The sequence below is a fragment of the Arachis hypogaea genome, chromosome 18, assembly GCF_003086295.3.
Source record: "Arachis hypogaea cultivar Tifrunner chromosome 18, arahy.Tifrunner.gnm2.J5K5, whole genome shotgun sequence".
In the NCBI taxonomy this organism is placed as follows: domain Eukaryota; kingdom Viridiplantae; phylum Streptophyta; class Magnoliopsida; order Fabales; family Fabaceae; genus Arachis; species Arachis hypogaea.
This window is the reverse complement of record NC_092053.1, coordinates 51,911,541-51,934,279: the sequence shown is the minus strand read 5'-3', so window position 1 is coordinate 51,934,279 and position 22,739 is coordinate 51,911,541. Positions and strand designations below refer to the sequence as shown.

Sequence of the window (22,739 nt, the reverse complement as noted above, 5' to 3'; positions counted from 1 at the left end):
AATCTTTTTCCATAAGGGGCACTCCTCTTTAGAAAATTGCCACCACCATTTAAATAAGAGCGTTGTGTTCCGAAGCACCGCATCCCCAACCCCCAAACCCCCAGCCACTTTTGGTGCCTGAACCACCTCCCACTTAACCAATGGAATGCCATCATTACCGTCCCCCTTACACCACATAAATCGCCTTTGCAATGCGATCAACTTATCCGCAACCGCCTTTGGCATCTTGTATAGGCTGAGGTAATAGATAGGAAGGCTATTCAACACTGATTTAATAAGAACAAGCTTGCCCACTTTGGTGAGAACCTTAGCTTTCCAAAGGCTGAGTTTTTCTTCCACCTTATCAATTATCGGTTTCCAAGTCTTCACCATCCGAGGATTCGCACCCAAGGAAATCCCGAGATACCTAACAGGTAGAACCGCTTGCTTGCACCCCAGCAAACCACAAGCAAGATCTATCCATTCCTGCTCACAATTCACCGATATCAAACTTGACTTCTCAAAATTGATGCTCAGCCCCGACATCAACTCAAAACACCGCAACAACCTCCTATAATTGACTATTGTCTCTGTCACCGGGGGCAGAATAATATTGTATCATCTGCAAATTGTAGGTGCGACAATTCTATATGATCCCCTCCGACCAGTAGCGGTTCAATGCGTCCGTTTCTGACAGCTTCTCCCACCATCCTATTCAACACATCAACCACCAACACAAACAAAAATGGAGAAAGAGGATCCCCTTGTCTGAGGCCTCTTTCCATGTTGAACGGCTTGGATGGTGACCCATTCACCAGAACAGACATAGTAGCCGTGCTGACACACTCCTTCACCCAATTCCTCCAACGTTGTCCAAAATCCATTTTCTGTAGTACTATATCCACGAAGCTCCATCTGACTCTATCATACGCTTTATGGAAATCGAACTTAATGATCGCCGCTTTCCTTCTCCGTGCCTTTAGCCAATGCACTATCTCACAGGCAATGAGAGCACCATCATGAATTTTTCTACCTTTCACAAATGCAGTCTGAGTCTCACCCACCAAGCCCGGCATAACTGACCTCATTCTTCTCACCAGCACCTTCGAAATCACCTTATACACACATTCCACTAGGCTAATTGGCCTGAAATCCTTAATCTCTTTAGCACCCAAGAATTTTGGGGCCAGTGTCACCCATGTTATATTCACCTCTGATGGCAACGTTGCCCTTTGAAAGAAATCCATTACCGCCGCCGTGAACTCCGGACCAATCTCTTCCCAGCATTTCTTGATGAAATTCATATTATATCCATCACTACCTGGGGCCTTAGACGATTCACAATCCCAAACTGCCTCCCTAATTTCCTCAGCAGACGGTAAAACCTCCAAGGTCTCTGCCTCATCTCTACCAATTGTCTTCAACAACCCATCCCGAACACCGATCCTTGGTGCATACTCCTGATGATATAACTCCTTGTAAAATTCCCTAATTGCATGCTTTATTCTTGCCTGATTCCTCACCAGCTGTCCATTAATCATCAGAGCATCAATCCTGTTATTTCGTCTTCTAGCCGATGCAATAGTATGAAAGTACCGAGTATTTCTATCCATGTCCCTCGCATGTTTAGACCGAGACATCTGCTTCCAATGAATTTCCTTCCTAATGTACCATTTTTCACAGAATCTCACCAGCGCCTTCCTTCTAGCCTCCGTGGTACCATCATAGATCCCATCACTAACCTGCTCATCCAGCTTCCTGATCTCAGCCTCAAACTTCGTCAGTTTATTTTCCATATCACTAAAGTTATCCTTGTGCCATTGCCTCAACGGCATCGTCAAGGCCTTGAGTTTACCAAGGAACGGACCTCCTCCCAAGGTCCGCCATTCATTTTTTACCGTCCTTAGAAAACCCTCATGGGTAAACCAGAAATCCAGACTCCTGAATGGTCGAGGTCCCCCTCTTCCTCTTGTATCCTCCACGATTAACGGGTAGTGATCTGACAATCCCCTTGGACCACTCTTCATCCTCATGTCAGGAAATTCCTCCACCCATTCAATATTAACTAGCACCCTGTCAATTCTGCTACAAGATTGTTCCTTGAACCAAGTAAACTTTCGATCAGTAAGTGAGAGATCCATCAACTGCATGTCTTGCACCCAACTCTTAAACTCTTCCGTCGAGACCGATAAACTCTGCAATCCTTTGCGATCTTTGACTTGCAAAATCTCATTGAAGTCTCCCAACAAACAAAAAGCAACCTGACACAAGCCTGCTATATTGTTTTTTTTTTTTTTTTGTTGAGCTTCTTGTCACTTATGCCTTATTTTTGTGCAAGATAGTTTTTGCCGGTTATTAGGAAAAGATTTTTTGAATGCAGTGCAGATATAGACCCATTTAGTAGCACTGCTACAACTACTTGCACTACTAATGATATCCATAGAGATAATAATACTTATTATTAGTACTTATAATATTGATAACAATCATAAATATTATTACTTTGATGATAACAATTTTAATAACAGTTTTGATAACAAAACTCATAATAATAATATTATTATTTACTAAAAATATAATAATTCTTTTAATTTGTTATCATTTTTATATCAACTTTTCTACATAGTTAAATAGTCTAATATAAATACTGATTAGTCAAATATAATATTACTTTGGAAATTCATTTAACGGCTGAGTTTTGTTAATCATTAAAATGTTTTACTAACAATATTTTAAGAACTTAGGGCATTATTCTATATTTTTCATAAATTTATTCGGAATTCAAAATATTATTAAAAAATGACACATATACTACTCAATTTATATATTAGTCAATTCACGAAGAATTGATAATTTATTTATTTTAAATATATACAAAACTTTATATATCTCAATTTTTTTAACAATAATTTCCTGAGTTTTTTTTTTTGCCTTTTCAAAAATTGCTTATTCTTTAACAACAACAATTGCTTATTCCTTTTAAAAAATAGGCAGTATATTTTATTTTCTTTTGGGTTAATTTTTTTCGTACGAAAATCGTACTAAATCATAATGTTAATAATATGAATAATATAATTTATCTGTTTATTATTATTATTATTATTATTATTATTATTATTATTATTATTATTATTATCTAAACTGTTATTAAAATTTTTATTATCAAAGTAATAGGATAAAGCACTTTAATAAACCAAACATAAATCAAAATTGCGTATATCTCTCAAATAAAATTGTGTTATGTGTATGTCTCAAGACTTATTTTTATGTAAATCGAATTCGCTTATATCGATTTAGGGTCAATAGTAATAAATCGAAATTAATAAAGGAAAGGTCTAGGGCCAGCAACTTTTGTATTTTGTGGTCAACATTTAATCATCAAAGGAAAAGTGAGTGATCTCTTATCATTGGATGTAATCTCACACTATTGAATACACTATTAATAACCAATTGATGGTTACAAAACACAAAAATTGTTGACCCCTAGCACTCCTCGTTAATAAATTCAATTTAGTAGGCATGGTAATAAATCAGTGACTCCATTTGATTTGGCATGGCAAAGAAATTCTTTTAAGGTAATTGGATTTAGGCTAATTCGATTTACAAGGGAGATACGTGTATATATAGAGCTTGGTCAATTCGATTTATTATGACTCCAACCTATATAAATAAGGGTTGAAAAAATATTATTCAAAAATTTATCAGATTTTTTAAAAAATATTTATGATCCATTAAAAATGGACAAAAGAATATTGTATGGAATTTGAATTTTGTTGCATTCATTTTTATATAAAATACTCATATCATTATAATTATTTACTTTGTAATGAGTACAACAAAAATTTTACTAACAACTTTAAATTAAATATTTTTATAAAGTTTCGAAATTTTTTATTATAAGCATTTTTTGTAATTATTATAAATAATTTATAAAATTTAAAAATAATTTAAAAGATGTTATGAGTACTATAAAAATTTAAAATGTACTCGTTCCTCTGTAGTGCACAAAAACTAGAAAATTATATTAAATATTTGTTGAGGGTGGAACTCACAATCGTGAATATAGTTTTCTAGTTCTTATGCACTATAGAGAGACGAGTATATTTCAAATTTTTATAGTACTCATAACATCTTTTAAACTATTTTTAAATTTTAATTATTTACAATAATTACAAAAAATGCTTATAATAAAAAATTTTGAAACTTTATAAAAATATTTAATTTAAAGTTGTTAGTAAAATTTTAGTTGTACTCGTTACAAAGTGAATAATTACAATGATATGAGTATTTTATATAAAAATTAATGCAAAAAAATTCAAATTTCATACAATATTTTTTCGTCCATTTTTGATAGCTCATAAATATTTTTGAAAAAGTCTAATAAACTTAATGGAAAGGTTTCAAATTCACCAATCTACCACCTTATATTTCCAAGCTTAATCCAGACTTGGTCCTATGCAATTCCGATCGTCACAGATTTAGTTATAAATTTTCAAAATTTCTACTTTGTTTAAGAGTAGTGCAGAAAATCAAATTTTATAATTTGACTTTGAAAAATCATAACTAATTTTTTAGTTAATACGAAACCTTCAAAATTGAATATTAATAAATATACTTGTTGTAGTTCGCTCAGCTTTTAGTCTCATAACATTCCAATCTCAAAAAGGAATGAATTCACTTTCCAAAAGAAATATGAAAAATTTAAATAAGGTATTGCATCAAAACAGTCGAAATTAAAATAAAATATGCAAAGTTTGTAAAATAAAATTTAATTGAGCTATGCGCAAAAATATTCTCTCAAGAGTCTTGAAAAATACCCAGGTGCCAAATCACATAAGAATACGTATGAAAATTATGATAAGGTTGGAAACAACTCAAGCTATACTCAAAGAAAAAAATTCTAGATAGAAATTATTTTTACATGTCTATAAAAAGATAGGTAAAACATTGCAGATAAACATTGATAAAAACGGATATTTTTGAATGACTCAAACAAATTCTCAGGAATACAATCAAGCAAGGTTATAGACGAATAATAAAATATGGTCGGAGAATGATCAAATCATGGTTCAAGAAAGGAATCCGAGTCAAGGAACTTCCATGAGAATAGTAAAGAAGAAACAATATGCCAACCTAAGCAACATAAACAAGAATCATAAATCGAAACCAAGCACAAAAAGCAAACTCTAGTATCCCCGAACCACGTGACTCACATTACCTATTACGTATCAATTCCTATTCGCCTATAATTACCTATTAACTTTCCCGTTCACATAAGTCATCAACATTAAGTTGGCCAGACTTAACATCAACAGATATGCAACGGTAAGCTAACAGTGTTAATTGATAGAAAATCATGTGCATAAAGCTCTAATTCTTATTACTTGGACAAGACCTACAACATGACAGATACTCAGAGAATGCAATGAAACATAGTTAGTCCATTCCCAAGGCTCTAATCAAGATGAACGACTCTGATACCATAATGTAACACCCTCACTATCAGAATGTCATGCTTCTGGCTGCACGACTCTGATACTAAGAAGTATTATGACGACTTCATATACTTAATAATAAAATAGAAGCCTTTGACTTGAAATCGTATCACTGTTCTTTTTGAAAACCGGAAAAAGAATACTTTTCAAATAAAACAAAACAAGCATATACATGTACAAAACTTCTTACTCAAGTAACTTATACATATTATATACATACAAATCATACAACTCCTATCCCTCTTATAAAATATAATAATGATGGTGAGGGATAAATAAATAAAAACTAAACAGCATTATCGACTAAGCGAAACACAATACAATCCTTCGTGAGCTTTTTCATCCGTCTCTTGAAAAGATAAAGTTGTAGGGGTGAGAACCTAACCACACGGTCTCACCACAGAGTTTCAGAATTGTCATAATAAGATATTTAAAGAGAAATATATTTTTAAGCTCAGTGATTATTGTTCGTCCTTTGAATCTTTTAAAAAACAACAACTAGTCATCTAAAAACCCTTTCCGAAAATCAATATTTAAATATTCAGAAATCTAAAACCTTTCTTTTCTTATAAGAAAATCTTAATCAGAAACCAATCACGCAATCAATCAACACAATCATCAATTCAACACCAAAACTCATTCTCAAAAGTAGCACACCAGAACAAACATAGGCAAAACAGACAAGGAAAGCACAGGTTTACGTAGCAGTTATAGCAAATAGTTCAGATAGTAGTTAATAACAGATTAACAATTAGGCAAACCAAAACAAATTCAAACTCAAGCAAAGCATACAAATGCATATGATGCATGCCTGTCCTATGGCTAATGAGCTCATCTGCCAGTTATACAGCCAACCCGACAAGTCCGGTTTGCTAAACCCTTGGACTGTCCCCGATGCGCATCCCCATGAGTCTATGCATAGCTTTTTCTCATATATATATATATATATATATATATATATATATATATATATATATATATATCAAATCGCTTAATGGGGGTACCATTCCTGGGAATTTATAAGTCCCCGGTCACCCTTATGTCGTAGGGTCAACAGAGTATCAAGTCTCAACCTGGAATAAGTGGTGGCAAGCCACTGCGTCTACCCAGGAAAACTCATGTCTCAGATAATTCAAATAAATAATCCATATGAATATTTCAATCATAATTCATCAATATCCACATCATTCTCAGTATTATCATCATTCATCAGTTCATATCTCATTTCCAAATTCTTTCAAAAATCATACCTTAAAATCAATTCTCATCATCCTTCATTCAAATTCAATCATCATCATCCATCCTCCAATTCCGTTCGTCAGCAACCCCAACTCAAAACATAATTAATTCTTTTCTAAATAAATCAAATTTAAAACTTATAATCTTTAAAACCAAATCTTTTTAAATAATTATTTCAAACAAAACTTTAAATATTTATGAAATTTTGGCAGCATTTCCTCTAAAACTTGGATACTGCCACCCTTTTCGGGTTCCATCCAAACATTCCTCAACCATTTCTAAATCTCAATCCTTTTCTAAAATTCAACCAATTCTAATATCAAATTATTTTTAAAAAGAACCAATCCCAATAATAAATCTTTTCCATAGTCAAACCAACTCCAATATTAAATTATTTATAAAATCAACCGCTTCCAAAATCAATTCATTTTATATCTCAAATCATTTTTCAAAACCGATTCATTTATATTAGTAAATTAACTCTAAAAGAAAGAAAAACTACTTTTCATAATATTTGTAAGAACCGTAACTAATCAACCGGTTAATTAAGTGATTATATTACCCAGATTAGACTCCACAAAGTTAGAGTGAGAATTTGAGGATTTAAAGGTGATTTTTAGACTCAGTAGGTCTTTTTGAGTCAGAAAATGTGTTTTCTGTAAAAAACCGTAAAAAACCGTGAACTGACAGTTGAACCGGTTGAACCGGTTTAAGTCTGCCCGGTGCTATGCAAGAAAAAGTGGAAATAGTCAAAAACCTTTGAAAAACATTAGAAATAGAAAATCGGACGTTAATTTTAAAAGGTTTGGCCCGAAGTTGGGCCAAACGGGCTAAAAATGCTAACGGGTTGGACCGGACCCAAGTTGGGCCTAAGTCCAACATATATAAGGGTTCATTAATGAACCCTCACCTCATAAACACACACAGACATCATATTTGAAAGAGGGAAGGAGAGGAAGAAGAGAACATTATTCACACCTCTCTTCTCTTCGTGATATCTCGAGCTACGGTGCTCCGATTTATGTGCCGTCAACGGCTACGCGTTCCTTGTGAAGAGCTCTACAAAATTCATATAAGAAACTGGTAAGAAAATCTCGAATCTCTCTTAGTTTATCTTTTCAAAATTTTGGATTTATTAGGGCTTTAGGTTAAGTGAGTTTTTGTGATTTTGGATGTTTAGGTTTACTCTAATCCTTGCTTAGCATTGAGTTTCGGCCTCCAAAGCTATTGGAAAAGATAAGAGCTCTTGAACCTTTGTGAGATTATGTTCATGTTGAACCCTAGGTTGATTTGTGGTGATTTATATGTATATAGCTTGATTATTGTGAGTTTGGGAGCTATTGGAACATATTAGTGCTTGTTGAAGTTGAATTGAAAGCTCGGTTTGGAGTTGAGAGCTTGCTTGTGCTCATTTTGGGTTTGGTGCATATAGGGAATTGGCCAAGGTATGGTTTCGGTTTCCTCTATGTAGTATATAATATTCATGGACACTTAGGCTAGTGACCCATAGGATAGGTTTGAAATAAAATGATTGTTGGTGTGTTGAACGTTGATGAATGATGGTTTATGATGAGTTGATGAATGTTGGGTTCAATTATGATGATTTATAGTGATATTATGATGTTGAATGATTGTATGGATTACAAAGTTGGTTTATTGTGATAGATGTGAGGTTGAGGTTGATGAAATGGTAAATTTGAATGTGGTTGGATGATAAGTGTTATATAATTGATGTTGAGATTGAGAATAGTGAAATGTGAAGGGAAATGTGATAATGTTGGTGTATTAGGACACAAAAGACTAATTTTGATAAAAAAAAATGGAGTTTTGAATGGTTTGGTATGGTTTGGAATGTGTATGGTAAGAAATTGTGAAAATTGTGAACTTGGGTAAAAGAGGATTTTTTGGTGAACTTTGTTCGATCATAACTTTTACCTCAGTTTTCAAAATTGATTGGAATTTGTTTGAAATTCGAGCTTATTGAAAACCATTCAATTTGATATAAATTTTGTAAAATTTGGGTTTTTGTAGAGGAAGTTGATGTGGAGGATTTGTTGTTGATCTAGAATTTCAAAACATAAAATTCCATCGTTGAAAGTATAGCCTAGACCAACAATTAATCTCCAAATCAAATGTTTAATCCAAAGAATATGTCACAATTCAAAACCAATTCAATTCCGAGAGTTTCAATTCCCGGGTCGTTTCCCAAGGATACTTGAGACCAATAAGTGTGCAATCATGGTTGTGAGGATCATGGGGTTTTCAATAAAGAGATTAACATATAAAGTAATAAAAGAATATGCAAAATTGTAATAAATGAACTAATAAAGGAATCAATGAAGTAACTATGCGATATAGACAAGTAAAGTGTAAAAGGGACTAATGTAAATGTGTATGAAGAAATTTAAGCATAAAAGGTGTCTTGGCTTGAAGTGAGCTAAGGGTCCTTTCCTTGCTGGAACCACAACTATGCCAACTAGAATGGATCAATCTCATTTGATCAACCCTCACATCGGAGAGTAAGTTAAATGAGCATAAATGTCCTTAACCCACAAATCCTAAATTGCTTGCTAATTACCTTAGCAACAACAGAGCATTAGTGGAAACAAGAACAATTAACAATCCAAAATTGACACTAAATGTTGGACATTCCAACTCTAGGAACCCAATTGCTCACTTTTTCCAAGCCAAAAGATAGAAAACTAGTCCAAAATCATACTTGATATTTTGTCAAACACTTGGTGGGCAAAAGCCTTGAACATGGGAAAAATGAGAAAAAGCTTGAAACCAAAAGCAACAAATGATCTCATCAACGATAAAGACTCAAGGAAGCATGTAACAATCATCAAACATAAAATTCATCAACAAGAAATAGAAATCGCAAAGGAGAAGTGAAATTGAACTAGCAATGACAAGAGATACTTACAATGGGAATTATCAAAATCCAAGATCAAAATTGAAATGGCACTTGAATGTAAAAACCCTAGTATAAACCCTAGTAGAGAAGATGATGAAAAACTTAAAGAAAAACTATACTAAAGCTATCTACCACTACTCCTAAGCTACACTAATGTTATGCTATGGTATGGTCTTCATTCTCCCTTCCTTATGAGCTAAATGGCATCAGAAATGGGCCTCCAAACCACCAAAATCGCGAGTCACGTGAAATTTTAATGAAGGCATGTGCGTCCACCTATGCGGACGCACAGACGTATGCATCCGCACACTCTGCGAAAAATCTTGACCCGTGCGTACGCACAGGAGGTTGTGTGCACGCACACTAGGCGATGCTTGAATGGAACGCGCAACGCACACGATGCGGCCAACGCGCACGCGTGGCTCTGATTTGATGGCTGTGCATATGCACGTAGGTCTGTGTGCACGCACACTAGGCTGAGCTCTTCTCCAAGCCATTCCTGCCTTATACCTCTGAAATCACTCACAAATAACATCAAGGCATCGAATGGAAAGTAAATGGAATAAAAGTAATTAAATTAGGCACAAAAGAGCATGTTTTCATAATCAAGCACAAATTAGGAGGAAAGTTCAATTGTATACTATTTAATAGAATAAGTGCAAGTTTATATGATAAAATCCATTCAATTTCAACCAAAAATCATCATCAAATATGGATTCATCAGAAGTTATGATCATTCAAAGTTGGTGTTAAAAATCTAAAATTCTGCAGAGTTGCAGAATTTTGTGTTTTCTGGTATGTGCACACACACAGCCGTGTGCGCATGCACACCCCTACAAAAATTTTGATCTGTGCACACGCACAGACCTGTGCGTATGCACACGCAGATACAGGCAGTTTGCTTGCAGCACTACCACAGCTTGTGTGTGTACATACCAATGAAGAATTGCAACCTGTGCGCACGCACACGTTGGGGAGGCTAGTCTGTTGGGGGCGCTGACACAGGTTGTGCGAGTGAAAAAACTTTGTAAATTTTGACACCTGTGTGTATGCACACCCCTATGCGTACACACACGTTTTAAAACTATCCAGAGCGTGCGCATGCACACCCCTATGCGGATGCACACACCCTGTTTCTCAAATTTTCCTTTGTTTTCAACTATTCTACCTTCCCAACAAGGTTGTAAGCTTCTATAACACCATTTTAAGACACTTGGGCCTAGTTTTGGATATTTAAAACATGGGGAAGAATCTAAGGGTTTTAAAGGATAATTATTTGGAAAAAATTAGAAAATGGAGGAGTAGGTTTCGGGTGTACTGAGGATGGTTTGACGTCATGTAAAGAATGATTAATATATGAGTTGAAGAATGATGAACTGTTGATGTTTGGAAACTAAAATGTGAATTGACAGTGGTTGAGATGAGTCGAGGACTCTGAATGGGATGATGGATCCATGTATATTGAAAATATTTTCTGAAAACCACTGAAATACTGATTTGTACTGTGATTATGAGACGCTATGCGCCCGGCAGGGACAGTGGTTAATTCCGCCTATTGAGGTAGCGGTGGCGGCGTAAGGACAGTCGTTAATCCCGCTTACGTTGAGATATGAGGTCTGAGGCAAGAGTATCCTGCTCGCATCCCTTCGGATCAATAGAGCGTGCAGGCGCAAAACCCTGGACAGTGATCCGAGCACTATATCTCGGGGGTTCCCATTGATGATTCTGAAGGGCGACATCTCCATGGAGATGTGTCGAGTTGGCAGTTGAACTGACAATGTGATATCACACCCAATAAGGCAGGCATTCATCATATGCATTTTCTATCTGTTTGTATGCTTTGACTACTTGAAATGGTTTACCTACTTGTATAACATGTCTAATTACTACTTGAGTTACTTGCCTTATATGCTTCTACTTGTGATTTACTTGCCTTGTATATAATTGTGATTTCTACTGGGATTGAGGAGGTTTGGAAGGCGGTGGCGATGGGATCGCATGGAGGATCGATTGGTGAAGGTTGTGGGACAGCGGTGTTGGTTAGAATAGAAATCCCCTAAGATAGATTACCCGGTTTATTTATGTTAAGGTTTATATTATGCTTAACTGTTTTAGTATACCTTAAGTTTAAATCTGTGATGGAGATGGAGCTTAGGATTACCTTTGGCATCCCGGGGTCTTATATCCTACATCAATGGGCACTGTTGGTGCACGGAATTATGATCACACTTTTCATAACTCCACACAACTAACCAGCAAGTGCACTGGGTCGTCCAAGTAATACCTTACATGAGTAAGGGTCGATCCCACGGAGATTGTCGGCTTGAAGCAAGCTATGGTTATCTTGTAAATCTTAGTCAGGAGGATTCAAATGGTTATGAGTGTTGATAATTAAAAGATAAATAAAACATAAAATAAAATAAAGATGCTTATGTAATTCATTAGTGGGAATTTCAAATAAGCGTTTAGAGATACTTTGTTGCCTCTGAACCTCTGTGTTCCTATTGTCTTCATCCAATCATGCGTGCTCCCTTCCATGGCAAGCTGTATGATCCTCTCGGATGAAAAATACCAGGTACAGTTTCTGCACGGCTAATCAACTATCGGAATTCTCGTCTCGGATGAAAAATACCAGGTACAGCTACCGCACGGCTAATTATCTGTCGGTTCTCACTAGCGTCAGAATAGGATCTCTCTATCCTTTTGCACACTATCACTGCACCCAACATTCGCGAGTTTGAAGCTCGTCACAGTCATCCCTTCCCAGATCCTACTCGGAATACCACAGAAAAGGTTTAGACTTTCCGAGTTTCAGGAATGCTGCCAATTGGTTCTAGCCTATACCACGAAGGTTCTAATCTCACAGACTCGGTCTGTAGATTAGAGACCCAAGAGAATATACTCCGGTTGTCGTCCAATGACTACGTTGAACATCATGTAGACCGCTTGTGGTTGTCAGGCACACGGATCATGGCTAAGCGAGTAACCAAGATAGTGGGCGATTGTCATGGGTCACCCCTTCATTCTGACTTAACTAAATTAAGTATGATAGTATATCTTGGAGAAGAAGTAAGCGTGAATTGAAAGAGAAATAATAGTACTTGTATTAATTCATGAAGAACAGCAGAGCTCCGCACCTTAATCTATGAGGTGTAGAAACTCCATCGTAGAAAATACATAAGAGAAAGTAGTCTAAGCATGGCCGTGTGGCTAGCCTCAAATGTCTAAAGACCAGACGTCCAAAGATGCGAATACAATAGTAAAAAGTGCTATTTATACTAAACTAGTTACTGGGGATTACAAAAAATAAGTAACTAAGTGCAGATAGTGCAAAAATCCACTTTCGGGGCCCACTTAGTGTGTGTTTGGGTTGAGCATTGAGCTTTACACGTGCATACGCCATTTCTAGAGTTAAACGCCAGCTTGGATGCCAGTTTGGGCGTTTAACTCCAGTTCTGGTGCCAGTTCTGGCGTTTTACGCCAGAAAAGGGTCTCTGGCTGGGGTTTAACGCCAGTTTGGGCCATCAAATCTCGAGCAAAGTATGGACTATTATATATTGCTGGAAAGCCCAAGATGTCTACTTTCCAACACAATTGAGCCAATTGAGCTTCTGTAGCTCCAGAAAATCCACTTCGAGTGCAGGAGGATCAGAATCCAACAGCATCTGCAGTCCTTTCTCAACCTCTGAATCAGACTTTTGCTCAGATCCCTCAATTTCAGCCAAAAAATACCTGAAATTACAGAAAAACACACAAACTCGTAGTAAAGTCCAGAAATGTAATTTTTTCATAAAAATCAATAAAAATATACTAAAAAGTAGCTAGATCTTGAACCTTTCACTTATGTATTTTCAACGGTAGAGTTTCTACACTCCATAGATTAAGGTGTGGAGCTCTGCTGTTCCTCAAAGATTAATGCAAAGTACTACTATTTTTCTATTCAACTCAACTTATTCCGCTTCTAAGATATTCATTCGCACTTCAACCTGAATGTGATGAACGTGACAATCATCATCATTCCCTATGAACGCATGCCTGACAACCACTTCAGTTCTACCTTAGATTGAATGAATATCTCTTGGATCTCTTAATCAGAATCTTCGTGGTATAAGCTAGATTGATGGCGTCATTCATGAGAGTCTGGAAAGTCTAAACCTTGTCTGTGGTATTCCGAGTAGGACTCTGGGATTGAATGACTGTGACGAACTTCAAACTCGCAAGTGCTGGGCGTAGTGACAGACGCAAAAGGAGGGTGAATCCTATTCCAGTATGATCAAGAACCTCAGATGATTAGCCATGCTGTGACAGAGCATTTGGACCATTTTCACAAGAGGATGGGATGCAGCCATTGACAACGGTGATGCCTCCAGACGATTAGCCATGCAGTGACAGCGCATCGGACCATTTTCCAGAGAGGATCAAAAGTAGCCATTGCCAATGGTGATGTTCTTACATAAAGCCAGCCATAGAAAGGAGTAAGACTGATTGGATGAAGACAGTAGGAAAGCAGAGGTTCAGAGGAACAAAAGCATCTCTATGCGTTTATCTGAAATTCTTACCAATGATTTACATAAGTATTTCTATCCTTATTTTATTATTTATTTTCGAAAACTCCTTAACTATTTTATATCCGCCTGACTGAGATTTACAAGGTGACCATAGCTTGCTTCATACCAACAATCTCCGTGGGATCGACCCTTACTCACGTAAGGTTTATTACTTGGACGACCCAGTGCACTTGCTGGTTAGTTGTATCGAAGTTGTGAATGAAAAACGATTTATTAAGATGTGCGTACAGAGTTTTTGGCGTCGTTGCCTGAGATCACAATTTCGTGCACCAAGTTTTTGGCGCCGTTGCCGGGGATTGTTCGAGTTTGGACAACTGACGGTTCATCGTGTTGCTCAGATTGGGTAATTTTCTTCCTATTTCGTTTTCAAAAAGTTTTCAAAAAAAAATATTTTCAAAAATTTCTCCTTTGTTTTCGAAAAAAAAAATATTTTAAAATAAATGTGTTTTCAAAAATATATTTTTCTTCAGAATTTTTAAGAATGAATTCTAATGTTTCATAATGATTTGTTGAATCCTGGCTGGCTGTAAAGCCATGTCTAAATTCTTTTGGACTGGGGCTTCAATTAATCACCTCAATGGATGTAATTTACATGCTAAAGCTTGACTGGCTATTAAGCCATGTCTAACCCTCAGATTGGAGCTTTAGAATAAGAGTGCAAGATTCTTGGAATTCATATTAAAAATTTTGAAATCCTTTTTTTTTCTTTTTTTCATATAATTTTCGAAAAAACCAAAAAAATTAGAAAATCATAAAAATAAAAAAAATATTTTGTGTTTCTTATTTGAGTCTTGAGTCAATTTTTAAGTTTGGTGTCAATTGCATGCTCATCTTGCATATTTTTCGAAAAATTCATGCATTCATAGTGTTCTTCATGATCTTCAAGTTGTTCTTGGTAAGTCTTCTTGTTTGATCTTGATGTTTTCATGTTTTGTGTCTTTTCTTGTTTTTCATATGCATTCTTGCATTCATAGTGTCCATACATGAAAAATTTCTAAGTTTGGTGTCTTGCATATTTTCTTTGCATTGAAAATTTTTCAAAAATATGTTCTTGATGTTCATCATGATCTTCAAAGTGTTCTTGGTGTTCATCTTGACATTCATAGCATTCTTGCATGCATTCATTGTTTTGATCTAAAAATCTTCATGCATTGCATCATTTTCATGTTCTTCTCTCTCATCATTAAAAATTCAAAAATAAAAAAAATAAAAATAAAAATATCTTCCCCTTTTTCTCTCTCAAAATTTCGAAAATTAGATTTGACTTTTTCAAAAATTTTTAAAATCTAGTTGTTTCTTATGAGTCAAATCAAATTTTCAATTTAAAAATCTTATCTTTTTCAAAATCTTTTTCAAAAATCAAATCTTTTTCATTTTTCTTATTTATTTTCAAAAATTATAAAAATATTTTTCAAAAATCATTTTTCTTATCTTTTTCACATAATTTTCGAAAATAACATCATCAATTAATGTTTTGATTCAAAAATTTCAAGTTTGTTACATACTTGTTAAGAAAGATTCAAACTTTAAGTTCTAGAATCATATTCTGTGATTTCTTATGAATCAAGTCATTAATTGTGATTTTAAAAGTCAAATCTTTTTCAAAAAATTAATGTCAATCATATCTTTTCAAAAATATCTCTTTATCTTATCTTTTTCAAAAATTTGATTTTAAAATATCCTTTCTAACTTCTTAGCTTCTTATCTTTTCAAAATTGATTTTCAAATTTGTTTCAACTAACTAACTAACTTTTTGTTTGTTTCTTATCTTTTTCAAAACTACCTAACTAACTCTCTCTCTCTAATTTTCGAAAATATCTTCCCTCTTTTTCAAAATTTCTTTTTAATTAACTAATTATTTTAATTTTTTATTTTAATTTTCGAAAAATTACTAACCTTTTTCAAAAACTATTTTCGAAAATCACTAACTCTTTTTCAAAAATTATTTTTGAAAATTCTCCTTCTCTCTCATCTCCTTCTATTTATTTATTCATCTACTAACACTTCATCTCACCTAAATTCGAACCCCCTCTTCCATCTGTGTTTGAATTTTTTCTTCTTTTTTTCTTCTACTCACACAGGGACCTCTATACTGTGGTAAAAAGGACCCCTATTATTATTGTTTTTCTGTCCCTCCTTTTCATATGAGCAGGAGCAAGGACAAGAATATTCTTGTTGAAGCAGATCCAGAATCTGAAAGGACTCTGAAGAGGAAACTAAGAGAAGCTAAATCACAACAATCCAGCAAGCACCTTTCAGAAATTTTCGAACAGGAAGAGGAGATGGCAGCCGAAAACAATAATAATGCAAGGAGGATGCTTGGTGACTTTACTGCACCTAATTCCAATTTACATGGAAGAAGCATCTCCATCCCTACCATTGGAGCAAACAATTTTGAGCTGAAGCCACAATTAGTTTCTCTGATGCAGCAGAACTGCAAGTTTCATGGACTTCCATCTGAAGATCCTTTTCAGTTCTTAACTGAATTCTTGCAGATATGTAATACTGTTAAGACTAATAGAGTAGATCCTGAAGTCTACAGGCTCATGCTTTTCCCTTTTGCTGTAAGAGACAGAGCTAGAATATGGTTAGACTCTCAACCTAAGGATAGCCTGAACTCTTGGGATAAGCTGGTCAAGGCTTTCTTAGCCAAGTTCTTTCCTCCTCAAAAGCTGAGCAAGCTTAGAGTGGATGTTCAAACCTTCAGACAGAAAGAAGGTGAATTCATCTATGAAGCTTGGGAGAGATACAAGCAATTGACCAAAAAGTGTCCTTCTGACATGCTTTCAGAATGGACCATCCTGGATATATTCTATGATGGTCTATCTGAATTAGCTAAAATGTCATTGGATACTTCTGCAGGTGGATCCATTCACCTAAAGAAAACGCCTGCAGAAGCTCAAGAACTCATTGACATGGTTGTTAATAACCAGTTCATGTACACTTCTGAAAGGAATCCTGTGAATAATGGGACGCCTATGAAGAAGGGAGTTCTTGAAATTGATACTCTGAATGCTATATTAGCTCAGAATAAAATATTGACTCAGCAAGTCAATATTATTTCATCAGAGTCTGAATGGAATGCATGCTGCATCCAACAGTACTCAAGAGGCATCTTCTGAAGAAGAAGCTTATGATCCTAAAAACCCTGCAATAGCAGAGGTGAATTATATGGGTGAACCTTATGGAAACACCTATAACCCCTTATGGAGAAATCATCCAAATCTCTCATGGAAGGATCAACAAAAGCCTCAACAAGGCTTTAATAATGGTGGAAGAAACAGGTTTAGCAATAGCAAGCCTTTTCCATCATCTACTCAGCAACAGACAGAGAACTCTGAACAAAATACTTCTAATTTAGCAAACTTAGTCTCTAATCTATCTAAGGCCACTGTAAGTTTCATGAATGAAACAAGGTCCTCCATTATAAATTTGGAGGCACAAGTGGGCCAGCTGAGTAAAAGGATCACTGAAATCCCTCCTAGTACTCTCCCAAGCAATACAGAAGAAAATCCAAAAGGAGAGTGCAAGGCCATTGACATAGCCATCATGGCCGAAACCACAAAAGAGGAGGAGGACGTGAATCCCAAGGAGGAAGACCTCTTGGGACGTCCAGTGATCAATAAGGAGCTTCCCTCTGAGGAACCAAAGGAATCTGAGACTCATCTGGAGACCATAGAGATTCTATTGAACCTCCTTATGCCCTTCATGAGCTCTGATGAGTATTCTTCTTCTGAAGAGAATGAGGATGTTACTGAAGAGCAAGTTACCAAGTACCTTGGTACAATCATGAAGCTGAATGCCAAATTATTTGGTATTGAGACTTAGGAAGATGAACCCCCTTGTTCACTAATGAACTGAGTGATCTGGATCAACTGACATTGCCTCAGAAGAAACATGATCCTGGAAAGTTCTTAATACCTTGTACCATAGGCACCATGACCTTTGAGAAGGCTCTATGTGACCTTGGGTCAGGGATAAACCTCATGCCCCTCTCTGTAATAGAGAAACTGGGAATCTATGGGGTGCAAGCTGCTAAAATCTCATTAGAGATGGCAGACAATTCAAGAAAACAGGCTTATCGACAAGTAGAGGACGTGTTAGTAAAGGTTGAAGGCCTTTACATCCCTGCTGATTTCATAATCCTTGATACTGGGAAGGATGAGGATGAATCCATCATCCTTGGAAGACCTTTCCTAGCCACAGCAAGAGCTGTGATTGATGTTGACAGAGGTGAATTAGTCCTTCAATTGAATGAGGACTCCCTTGTGTTTACAACTCAAGGTTACCCTTCTATAAACATGGAAAAGAGGCACAGTAAGCTTCTCTCAAAACAGAGTCAACCAGAGCCCCCACAGTCAAACTCTAAGTTTGGTGTTGGGAGGCCACAACCAAACTCTAAGTTTGGTGTTGAACTCCCATATCCAAACTCTAAGTTTGGTGTTGGGAAGTCTCAACAATGCTCTGAACATCTGTGAGGCTCCATGAGAGCCCACTGTCAAGCTATTGATATTAAAGAAGCACTTGTTGGGAGGCAACCCAATTTTTATTTATCTAATTTTATTTTTCTTGTTCTTTCATGTTTTATTAGGTTCATAATCATGTGGAGTCACAAAATAAATATAAAAATTGAAAATGGAATCAAAAACAGCAGAAGAAAAATCACACCCTGGAGGAAGACCTTACTGGCGTTTAAACGCCAGTAAGAAGCATCTGGCCGGCGTTCAATGCCAGAACAGAGCATGGTTCTGGCGCTGAACGCCCAAAATGGGCAGCATCTGGGCGTTTGAACGCCAGAATTGCACCCTAGAGAAGAGCAGGCGTTGAACGCCCAGAACAAGCATGGTTCTGGCGTTCAACGCCAGAAATGGGCAACAAATGGGCGTTCAACGCCCAGAACAAGCACCAATCTGGCGCTGAACGCCCAGAGTTGTGTGCAAGGGCATTTTGCATGCCTAATTTGGTGTAAGGTTGTAAATCCTTGAACACCTCAGGATCTGTGGACCCCACAGGATCACCTCAGGATCTGTGGACACCACAGGATCCCCACCTACCTCCACTCACTTCTTCTCACCGCTCTTTCACACAATCCCATAAACACTCTTCCCCAAAACTCTTCACTAATCACCTCAATCTCTCTTCCCTATCACCACTTCACCACTCACATCCATCCACTCTTCCCCATAAACCTACCTCATAAACTCCACCTACCTTCAAAATTCAAAATCAATTTCCTACCCAAAACCCACCCTTATGGCCGAACCTTACCCCCCCTCCCTTCCCTATATAAAGCCCTACATTCTTCTTCATTTTCACACAACACAACCCTCTCTTCTCTTCTTGGCCGAATACACCCCCCCTCTCCTCCATATTTTCTTCTTCTTCTTCATCTATTCTTTCTTCTCTTGCTCGAGGGCGAGCAATATTCTAAGTTTGGTGTGGTAAAATCATAAGCTTTTTGTTTTTTCATTACCATTGATGGCACCTAAGACCGGAGAATCCTCTAGAAAAGGGAAAGGGAAGACAAAAGTTTCCACCTCTGAGTCATGGGAGATGAAAAGGTTCATCTCCAAAGCTCATCAAGACCACTTCTATGATGTTGTGGCCAAGAAGAAGGTGATCTCTGAGGTCCCTTTCAAGCTCAAGAGAAATGAGTATCCGGAGATCCGACATGAAATCCAAAGAAGAGGTTGGGAAGTTCTAACAAACCCCATCCAACAAGTCGGCATCCTAATGGTTCAAGAGTTCTATGCCAATGCATGGATCACAAGGAACCATGATCAAAGTAAGAACCCGAACCCAAAGAATTATCTCACTATGGTTCGGGGGAAATATTTAGATTTTAGTCCGGAAAATGTGAGGTTGGCGTTCAACTTGCCTATGATGCAAGGAGATGCACTCCCCTACACTAGAAGGGTCAACTTTAATCAAAGGTTGGACCAAGTCCTCATGGACATATGTGTGGAAGGAGCTCAATGGAAGATTGACTCCAAAGGCAAGCCAGTTCAACTAAGAAGACTGGACCTCAAGCCTGTAGCTAGAGGATGGTTGGAGTTCATCCAACGCTCCATCATCCCCACTAGCAACCAATCTGAAGTTACTGTGGATCGGGCCATCATGATCCATAGCATCATGATTGGAGAGGAAGTAGAAGTTCATGAAGTCATCTCCCTTGAACTCTACAAAATAGCCGAAAAGCCCTCTCCTGGGGCAAGGCTAGCTTTTCCTCATCTTATTTGCCATCTATGTTACTCAACTGAAGCTTCCATAGAAGGAGACATTCCCATTGAGGAAGAGAAGCCCATCACTAAGAAAAGGATGGAGCAAGCAAGAGAGCCCATTCATGGATCTCAAGAGACGCATGAAGCTCATCACCATGAGATCCCGGAAATGCCTCAAATGCATTTTCCTCCACAAAATTATTGGGAGCAAATCAACACCTCCCTAAGAGAATTAAGTTCCAACATGGGACAATTAAGGGTGGAACATCAAGAGCACTCCATCATCCTTCATGAAATTAGAGAAGATCAAAAAGCAATGAGGGAGGAGCAACAAAGACAAGGAAGAGACATAGAAGAGCTCAAGGACATCATTGGTTCCTCAAGAAGGAAACGCCATCATCCCTAAGGTGGACTCATTTCTTGTTCTTACATTCTCTGTTTTTCGTTTTCTATGTTAAGTGCTTATCCATGTTTGTGTCTTCATTACATGATCATTAGTATTTAGTAACTATGCCTTAAAGTTATGAATGTCCTATGAATCCATCACCTCTCTTAAATGAAAAATGATTTAATTCAAAAGAACAAGAAGTACATGAGTTTCAAATTTATCCTTGAACTTAGTTTAATTATATTGATGTGGTGACAATACTTTTTGTTTTCTGAATGAATGCTTGAACAGTGCATATGTCTTTTGAAGTTGTTGTTTAAGAATGTTAAATATGTTGGCTCTTGAAAGAATAATGACAAGGAGACATGTTATTTGATAATCTGAAAAATCATAAAAATGATTTTTGAAGCAAGAAAAAGCAGCAAAGAACAAAGCTTGCAGAAAAAAAATAGCGAAAAAAAAGAGAGAAGAGAAAAAGCAAGCAGAAAAAGCCAAAAGCTCTTAAAACCAAAAGGCAAGAGCAAAAAGCCAGTAACCCTTAAAACCAAAAGGCAAGGGTAATAAAAAGGATCCCAAGGCTTTGAGCATCAGTGGATAGGAGGGCCTAAAGGAATAAAATCCTGGCCTAAGCGGCTAAACCAAGTTGTCCCTAACCATGTGCTTGTGGCGTGCAGGTGTCAAGTGAAAACTTGAGACTGAGCGGTTAAAGTCAAGGTCCAAAGCAAAAGAAGAGTGTGCTTAAGAACCCTGGACACCTCTAATTGGGGACTTTAGCAAAGCTGAGTCACAATCTGAAAAGGTTCACCCAATTATGTGTCTGTGGCATTTATGTATCCAGTGGTAATACTGGAAAACAAAGTGCTTAGGGCCACGGCCAAGACTCATAAAGTAGCTGTGTTCAAGAATCATCATACTGAACTAGGAGAGTCAATAACACTATCTGAACTCTGAGTTCCTATAGATGCCAATCATTCTGAACCTCAATGGATAAAGTGAGATGCCAAAACTATTCAAGAGGCAAAAAGCTACAAGTCCCGCTCATCTGATTGGAACTATGTTTCATTGATAGTTTGGAATTTATAGTATATTCTCTTCTTTTTATCCTATTTGATTTTCAGTTGCTTGGGGACAAGCAACAATTTAAGTTTGGTGTTGTGATGAGCGGATAATTTATACGCTTTTTGACATTGTTTTTAGTATGTTTTTAGTAGAATCTAGTTACTTTTAGGGATGTTTTTATTAGTTTTTATGCTAAATTTACATTTCTGGACTTTACTATGAGTTTGTGTATTTTTCTGTGATTTCAGGTATTTTCTGGCTGAAATTGAGGGACTTGAGCAAAAATCAGATTCAGAGGTTGAAGAAGAACTGCTGATGCTGTTGGATTCTGACCTCCCTGCACTCAAAGTGGATTTTCTAGAGCTACAGAACTCAAAATGGCGCGCTTCCAATTGCGTTGGAGAGTAGACATCTAGGGCTTTCCAGCAATGTATAATAGTCCATATTTTGACCGAGTATAGAGGACGTAAAAGGGCGTTGAACACCAGTTCTACGCTGCTGTCTGGAGTTAAACGCCAGAAACATGTCACAAACCAGAGTTGAACGCCAGAAACACGTTACAACCTGGCGTTCAACTCCAGAAAGAGACTCTGCACGTGGAAAGCTAAAGCTCAGCCCAAGCACACACCAAGTGGGCCCCAGAAGTGGATTTATGCATCAATTACTTACTTCTGTAAACCCTAGTTGCTAGTTTATTATAAATAGAACTTTTTACTATTGTATTAGACATCTTTGGACGCCTGGTTCTTAGATCATGGGGGCTGGCCATTCGGCCATGCCTGAACCTTTCACTTATGTATTTTCAACGGTAGAGTTTCTACACTCCATAGATTAAGGTGTGGAGCTCTGCTGTTCCTCAAAGATTAATGTAAA

At 36.7% G+C, this 22,739-nt stretch overlaps 1 non-coding gene across 1 annotated transcript; it reads right to left on the bottom strand.

The window, feature by feature from the left end:
- Positions 1–16,876: 16,876 nt before the first annotated feature.
- LOC112774821 (small nucleolar RNA R71) lies at positions 16,877–16,984 on the bottom strand. The gene has a single exon (XR_003189280.1). It is a non-coding gene; the product is annotated as a small nucleolar RNA R71 (small nucleolar RNA).
- Between the last annotated feature and the right edge of the window lie 5,755 nt (positions 16,985–22,739).